The sequence below is a fragment of the Henckelia pumila genome, chromosome 4 (assembly GCF_033568475.1).
Source record: "Henckelia pumila isolate YLH828 chromosome 4, ASM3356847v2, whole genome shotgun sequence".
In the NCBI taxonomy this organism is placed as follows: domain Eukaryota; kingdom Viridiplantae; phylum Streptophyta; class Magnoliopsida; order Lamiales; family Gesneriaceae; genus Henckelia; species Henckelia pumila.
Window position 1 is genome coordinate 16,171,864 of NC_133123.1, and position 7,859 is coordinate 16,179,722.

A 7,859-nucleotide genomic window follows, 5' to 3' on the forward strand; every position below is an offset into this window, starting at 1 on the left:
TCAAAGAATGCATTTTTCTTAAGTATTTAATTGTTTATTTATTTAATCATGTATTTATTTTAAATATTTTATTCTGTGCATATATGTATGGGCATATATGTACATATATTTATTTAGTAGTATAAAAAAAAAAAAAAAAAATTCCGCATATTTATTTATTAGAGAGTTAGGGTCGTTTCAGTAACTGTTTTGATATTTTTAAGTGAATTTTTAAAATTATCTTCCACCTAATAAAGTAAATTTTAATTAAAAAATCAAATCTGTTGATTTTCAGATTTTGAAAAGTAACTATCACTATGTGTTTAACTGTTTGAAAATATTTTTTAAAATAAATAATAATAATAATAGCAACTATTTCATATATTTTATCTTCTATAGTTTAATAATACTTATATTAATAAACACACACGCAATGTGTGTATAAGTGGCTAGTATAAATAATAAATAAATAAAGTTATAAATGAGCCATAAATTACAAAATAGATTTTATGATAATTTTATTTATTTAAAATAACAAATTCAAAATAAACATCGGCCCGACCAGACCACACAGGCCGTCCGCCATTTCTCCCCGCCACCGAGTCGCCGCCTCCACTTGCCGCTATTCAGTCCCTATTGCCCTCTGTGTTCTTCTCTACTGGTGGTGCGTCTTCTATACGTTTTTATTTTTCCTGCAATTCTTCTCCCATTTCAAATGCGGACTCTTAACATCGGAAAGTATGAATTTGTTTGTAAGTTTTTTACGATTCTTTGGTGAAAATCCAATGCTGGACTCATGCTGTACATTTAGAGGCGCTCATGCTAAGCATTTCACCGTTTAAGCTTTTGAAAATGGACAGCATTAGGTCAAAGTCTGGGAGCTGTTCAACGTATTCCCCCATCAAGGATAGTCCTTTGGGATTGGATTTTTCTCTTGAGCTTATGGCGTAACGTTCTAATTGTCTGCTTCAGTAACATTTGGATGTTATCATTTTACATTGTTGATTTGTTTATTCTTGTCCGTGCCAGTTGAATTTTCCCGTGGTCCAATTTTCTTAGTGTTTATCATTTTTTTTATTTTTTTGCGAATTGTGATACCTTGTATTTATACTGATAAATTTCTTCCTGAATTTAGACACTTTTTTTATACCTGGTCGTAGCCATTTGTAAGATCACAATTTGAGAGAGCAATGCTTCATATGGATTGCCATATGCAGATTGAAAAATGCTAGGTTCCTTGCTGATACTGCGCCTTCCAGCACCGCCAGGTGATGGTAATCTTGGTCCGACTCCACTTGCTCAAGTGATCCAGGAATCTGAAGATGAGAGAAATGGGCCTACTGAAGACCAAACAAACGCTAACGATAAATCCAGTTCAGCTCCTCCTTCAGTTGCTACTCACACTAGGACTATAGGAATTATATATCCACCCCATGACATCAGAAACATTGTAGATAAAACTTCCCAGTTTGTGGCAAAAAACGGACTAAAATTTGAGAAAAGAATCATAGCAAACAATGAAGGGAATGCAAAATTCAACTTTCTACATGCCTCTGATCCTTACCATGCTTACTATCTGCATCGCCTATCAGAAGCTCGGGCCCAGAATCAAGTTTCTGCCCAGCAGCAGCCTTCCCAGGATGCTCCAGAACCAGGTGCCACCGATCCAGCTGCCGATGCATGTTATGCTTTGACAAAGCCTGACCCTGCAGCCCAATTTAGTCCTATCCGCAAGGTACTTGAGCCACCAGAAGCAGAGCAGTATACTGTTCGGCTTCCCGAAGGAATTACAGGAGAGGAACTAGATATAATTAAACTCACTGCTCAGTTTGTGGCCCGAAACGGGAAGTCATTTTTGACTGGTTTGACTAGTCGGGAGAGCTCTAATCCCCAATTCCATTTCCTGCGACCAACACACAGTATGTTCATGTTCTTTACATCACTGGCTGATGCATATTCAAAGGTACTGATGCCTTTCAAAGGGTTGACAGATAAGCTCTGAAGGGGTGTTGTGGATATGACGACTGTCCTCGAGCGCTGTTTGCGTCGTCTTGAATGGGAACGGTCACAAGAACAGGCCAGGCAGAAAGCTGAAGATGAGATAGAGCAGGAGCGACTGCAGATGGCTATGATTGATTGGCATGATTTTGTTGTGGTTGAGACAATTGACTTTGCTGATGATGAGGATGAGGATTTACCTCCTCCTATGACACTTGAAGAAGTGATAAGGAGAAGCAAGATGACCACCATGGAAGAAGTGGATATTATTGAGCTTGGCAAGGAGGTGGAAATGGATATGGATGAAGAAGAGGTCCAACTGGTTGAGGATGGCATGAGGGCTGCTAGTCTTGAAGAGAATGGTGGTTTGAAGAATTGAGAGACCATGACAACTCCGGAAGAACCTGAACCACCCTTGAGAATTGTGAGAAATTGGAAGCGGCCTGAAGATAGGATCCGAATTGAAAAAGATCCAACTAAATACGTTGTCTCACCAATAACTGGAGAGCTCGTTCTCATTAATGAAATGTCTGAGCACATGAGAATTTCTCTCATTGATCCCAAGTATAAGGAGCAGAAGGACAGGATGTTTGCTAAAATTAGAGAGACAACTCTCGCAGCAGATGATGAAATTTCTAGGAACATTGTGGGACTAGCAAGAACACGTCCTGATATTTTTGGTACAACGGAAGAAGAAGTTTCTAATGCCGTCAAGGCTGAGATTGAAAATAAAAATGATGAGCAACCAAAACAGGTCATATGGGATGGACACACGGGAAGTATTGGTCGCACAACTACCCAAGTGATGTCTCATATTACTGGTGGGGAGGACCTAAATGAGACTGGGAACAATGATGGTTGGAGTCTTCCAGGTCCAGCACCTCCTCCTCCCATGCCTGGTATGCCTTCAGTTCGGCCACTGCTTCCACCTCCAGGCCTTGTCTTGAATATTCCAAGGCCTCCTACCTCAACCCCTTACCCAATGCCAAGTGGTACTGGGGTAATTGCCCCACCACCACCTAGGCCTCCAGTAGTCAATATTCTTCCTCCTGTTCGACCACCGCCTCCTATTTCTATGCTTCCTGGGCAACCTCTTATGGCAAATCAGCCATCGTTGCTTCCATCTATGCCCATGACTTCACATAATATTCCAGTTCCACCTCCCCCTGGGTCCCAGTTTACGCCGTTGGGTGGTCCCAGGCCTTTAGTTCATATCCCTATGCCCCAACCAGGTATGCCTATGGTTCCTCCGCCACCTATGCTCCCAGGGATGCCTCCACCACCTCCGCCCGAGGAAGCTCCCCCACCACTGCCTGATGAACCAGAACCCAAGAGGCAAAGACTTGATGATTCTATGCTTGTTCCTGAAGACCAATTTTTAGTTAAACATCCGGTACTGAGCCTCTTCTCATCTCTCTGTTGAAGATGTTACATATATCTTTCTGTGTGTGTATATGATGCACTGTATCATTGTCCTTTGATAAATTGTATTGCATGGGTGACTGCAGGGTCCTGCTCATATCAGTATCTCTGTTCCAAACGTCGATGAAGCAAATCTCAAGGGGCAAGTGCTGGAGATTACGGTGCAATCCTTATCAGATACAGTTGGCAGTTTGAAAGAGAAAATTGCAGGGGACATCCAACTTCCTGCAAACAAACAAAAGCTGAGTGGGAAGACTGGTTTCCTGAAGGACAATTTAACACTTGCTTATTACAATATCGGTCCTGGAGACTCGCTATCTCTATCTCTTAGAGAACGTGGTGGTAGGAAGAGATGAACATTGTACTGTGTAACCAAGGTTCATTAGAACTTCGGGATTGCAATATATTATTAAATATTATTTGGCACAATGTCCTGATTTTTCCTTTTTTCATTTTAGATATTGCACTTGTCCTCTACCTCTGATGTATTTGATTTTTATCTTATTATATCATATCTACTGCAGATCTGCCATCTTGGTACTGGTCACATGGGGTTACAGGAGTTTTCTAGCTATATGTTAGAAGCATTGTTCTTTTGAAGTTATCTTGCATCATTTACATTTCTGTTTTTTATATAATGGCACAGTCCTGCTTCACAACAGTTCAATTTGTATTGATTTTGAGCTCGTTTTTAGTTATCCTGCAGTGTTTGCAGTTTGCACTCTGACATGCCTTCATTTTCTGTTCATATATACTCGTGGATCAATTACAGGCGGTCCTCTGGTGAATCTGTTCTTCTAAAACTTTAATTTCACTCTCTCCTGATCCTTGTTTTGTCAATCCATCTTACATAACCACGGTGTAAGAACTAAGAAGAATGCATCTTATGTCAGTTTCATTTAACTTCTAATAACACATATCAGTATTAGCTGTGGCTGTGAGTCTTTGAGATTTTCTGATACCTTTTGTTCATGCAGCAGCAGTGGTCCTAATCAGGTCTCGAATTGTGGTACTAATTAAGTGTTCTCTTAATTACTGCTCGACCAGTGGAATCAGATGGTTGTTTCATGGAGGAAACCAAAATAATGTAGTTTTTGTTGCACCATTTCCTCTTTCTTGGAGTCGCACTCATTTCAGATGCCATAAAACTCTTCTGAGGAAGCCATCTTTCCTTTGATGAACTGGCGGGGATGGTAAATATTAGTTTTTTGACTTGCGGCGCTTGTACTTGATGGAACTAGCTATGAGAAAGCTTACAGTCTTGTGTTCTATGTTATAATACCTACACGAATGGTGAATATTTTTCTTTTATACAGGTGAATGGCGTGAATATGTAATCATGTACACAAGTGAATTATATATACTTTTTACTGTCAAATATTGGTCTATTGCTTCCATTAGTATGAAATGAAACAAAATTTGGAAATGAGATCCGAAATGTGATGTTTGACGCGGTTTAAAATGTTTTAGCACCTTACAGCTTGAGTGGTATTTGTGCTGTAGTGTGTGCAAGTGAAAGAAGTTGGAATATAACCTTTTTTTTAAAAATAATAATAATAATAATAATTACAATTTATGAATTATGATAGTTCTTTTGCGATGCAATGTCACTCATTATTTATTTGTTTTTGTTTCAAATCTCATTAGGTCTTGGCCGACTTCTCTGTGACGAGAGTTATCCATTACAATTGGTAGAGGAAGTGTATTCAAACTAGACTTTTAAAGATTTTTATGGACTTTAAAAGTCTAGTGGTATTCAATCTCTACTTTTGTATACTCCATAAAAGTAGATTGGTATTCAACATAAATTTTCATAGAGTTTTAAAAAGTCAAGTGGTATTCAATCTTGACTTTTTAAAACTCTATGAAAGTCAAGTGATATTGAAAAGTTATATAGATTTTCAATGACTTTTACCAAAATCAAAATGTACAAATATTCAAGCACTAGGTACCATTAAAAAAAGTCTAGAATTTTCTACTCATCACACCAAAGATTTTGATCGATTTTTCAAAAAACGTTTAGGGTTCTATAGGGTTCTCTTCTTGCCATCTTCTTCTCTCCGTCGTTCCTGTCTTCTTCCATCCAAAGGTATGAACAAATTCTTTCTCCTTTAAACACTCATCGTCAAAGTAGTGTTCAATTCCAGACACCTCCGTCACCCCCGTTCGGCGCTCCCCCACCAGTTAGGTAGATGGGTGGGGTTGTGTTTGTTCAAGCAAAGCTTATGTTAAGTTTTTCCTTCGATGAAATATTATATACTATTGTGTGATAGATTTTGAGTATTTCAATCGATGCCAACACTGCATTATTTGAAGTTATGCATGAACTTTCATGACTTGTTAAATTGTTAGATATTCAGTTTTCTAGACATTCATTGCAATATCACGGGATCCATGGTTAATTTTTATTTTTGTGCAAGAAGGGAACAAATTTCTGGACATTTATTTTTATTTTTGTGCAAGAAGGGAACAAATTTGCAATATCATGGGATCCATGGATTTCAAATAAGTAAGGGTTTGAAAGTGTCTTCTTATAATTTTACCATGTCAGTTCGTACAAACCCATCTACTGTGCATTCTATGCATCTGACTTGTTCATGAATTGAATTCTCCTTTAAACACTCATCGTCAATCTTCTTCTCTCCGTCGTTACTTTTTTTTTTTTTTAAATGTTCGTTACTTTTTGTAAATCGTTGTTTGTGATATTATTTAATTTTCAGTGCATCCAAGTAAAATCAAACGAAAACATGTTTCGTTTAATTAACAAGTGCATCCAAGTTAATTTTTGAAATTAATTTTTTAAAATTTCAAAACTATATTTTATCGGGTTATTTTTATGAATATAACCCCTACAGTAATTAGTGTCCTCATTCCAAAAAACATGTTTCATTTAATTAACAAGTGCATCCAATAAACATGTTTGATTATTTTTATGGAATGTGTGTTGATTCATGCAATATACCACTGTATAGAATAATTAATATTTTAATAATGTTTGAATGTTTTAAAATTTCACAACTATATTTTATTGGGTTATTTTTATGAATATAACTCCTACAGTTGTAGACATACTTTGTTCTTGGTTGGCATTTGTTTCGTATCAAGAATTAATTTTCGTTTAATTATTCTTTAATTCTTAACATTTTGGAAGCATTCCCACTGCTCTACGCATTGCTTGTGCTGCTCTTTGTGTTTCTCTTCTTGAAGATTTTGGAATTTGCATGATTCCCACAACTATATTTTATTGGGTTCTTTGAATATTTTTTAGATCGAGATATTTTCTATCGTAGAAAATGGGAGATTCACAAGCCAAGTATAATTTGTGGACGACTGAAGAGAGTAATGATTTGCTTAAAATCATGGTTGATGTTGCTATGCGAGGGTGGCGTGATAAGAACGGGATGTTGAACAAACGAACAGTGGAAAAAAAATATACTTCCTGCTCTTAAGGAAAAATAGGGTGTGAAAAAACTTTTGCACAGTATCAAAGCCGTTTGAAGTGGTTCAAACAATGATACAGTAACTATTCTAAGCTTATTCGTCACAATTCTGGATTTGGATGGGATCCTGTGACAAAGAAATTCACGGCTAGCGATGAAGTATGGGATGATTATTTTAAGGTGAGTATTTCTAGTTAAATAATAAATTTTCATTTGATATTATAATTAGAACTATTTTTTAACACTCGTTAATTTTTGTTTTTTCAGTCTCACCCTAGACATGAGTATTATCGGTCCAATACATTTGAAGATTATGAAGATTTGAGAATTGCAGTTGGAAATGGAACTGCTATTGGAAAATTTTCAAGTGTTGTAGGAGATGATACTGATGCGACAACATTTGAGACAGAACAACACAGAGGCACTAGTTTATTAGATGATCTCGTGTTTGATAGTGATAATGGTGCATTCATCCTAAACGATGGACGAGAATCTTCATATCAGCCTACATTTGTTGAGGACGTTACTTCGTCATTGCCTTCTCAACCAATGAGCTCAGAGGTTCCTCCAGCAAGCAAAAAACGAGACAGAACTGATTTTGAATTAAAATCTAGAACGTCAAAGAATATTGATCCTGATGTTATGCAGAAGCTTTCTTGCAACCTTGAAAAGGCTGCTTCTAAGATTGAATCAATTTGTGCTGTAGATGATAATTGTTGGGATGCAATTAAGGAAGTCCCAGATTTGGATAATCGCACTCGATTCATAGTACTTGATTTGCTTAATAACAGAGGAAAGAAGATTGCTTTCTTGAAAATGACAATTGAAGAATGTTTGGAGTGGAAAAAGTATAAATTGGAGTGATCGAATGCTTTTGGGGGAGGGGGGAGCATAATTTAATAATAAACACTACCGAGTTTGAATTTTTTTTTCTCAAAATGGTTTGGATTGTTTTCTTAGTTATTGATCTAGTAGATCATGATTTTGATATTTTGACTTGTTTATATAATTTTGGATTGT

The 7,859-nt window shown here is 37.0% G+C and overlaps 1 long non-coding RNA gene and 1 pseudogene across 1 annotated transcript; both read left to right on the forward strand.

The window, feature by feature from the left end:
- Positions 1 to 548: 548 nt before the first annotated feature.
- LOC140865581 (probable splicing factor 3A subunit 1) lies at positions 549 to 3,950 on the forward strand (annotated as a pseudogene).
- A 2,463-nt stretch (positions 3,951 to 6,413) lies between these two features.
- On the forward strand, positions 6,414 to 7,591 carry LOC140867616 (uncharacterized). Its single transcript, XR_012145203.1, has 2 exons — positions 6,414 to 7,019; positions 7,107 to 7,591. It is a non-coding gene; the product is annotated as an uncharacterized lncRNA (long non-coding RNA).
- Positions 7,592 to 7,859: the final 268 nt, after the last annotated feature.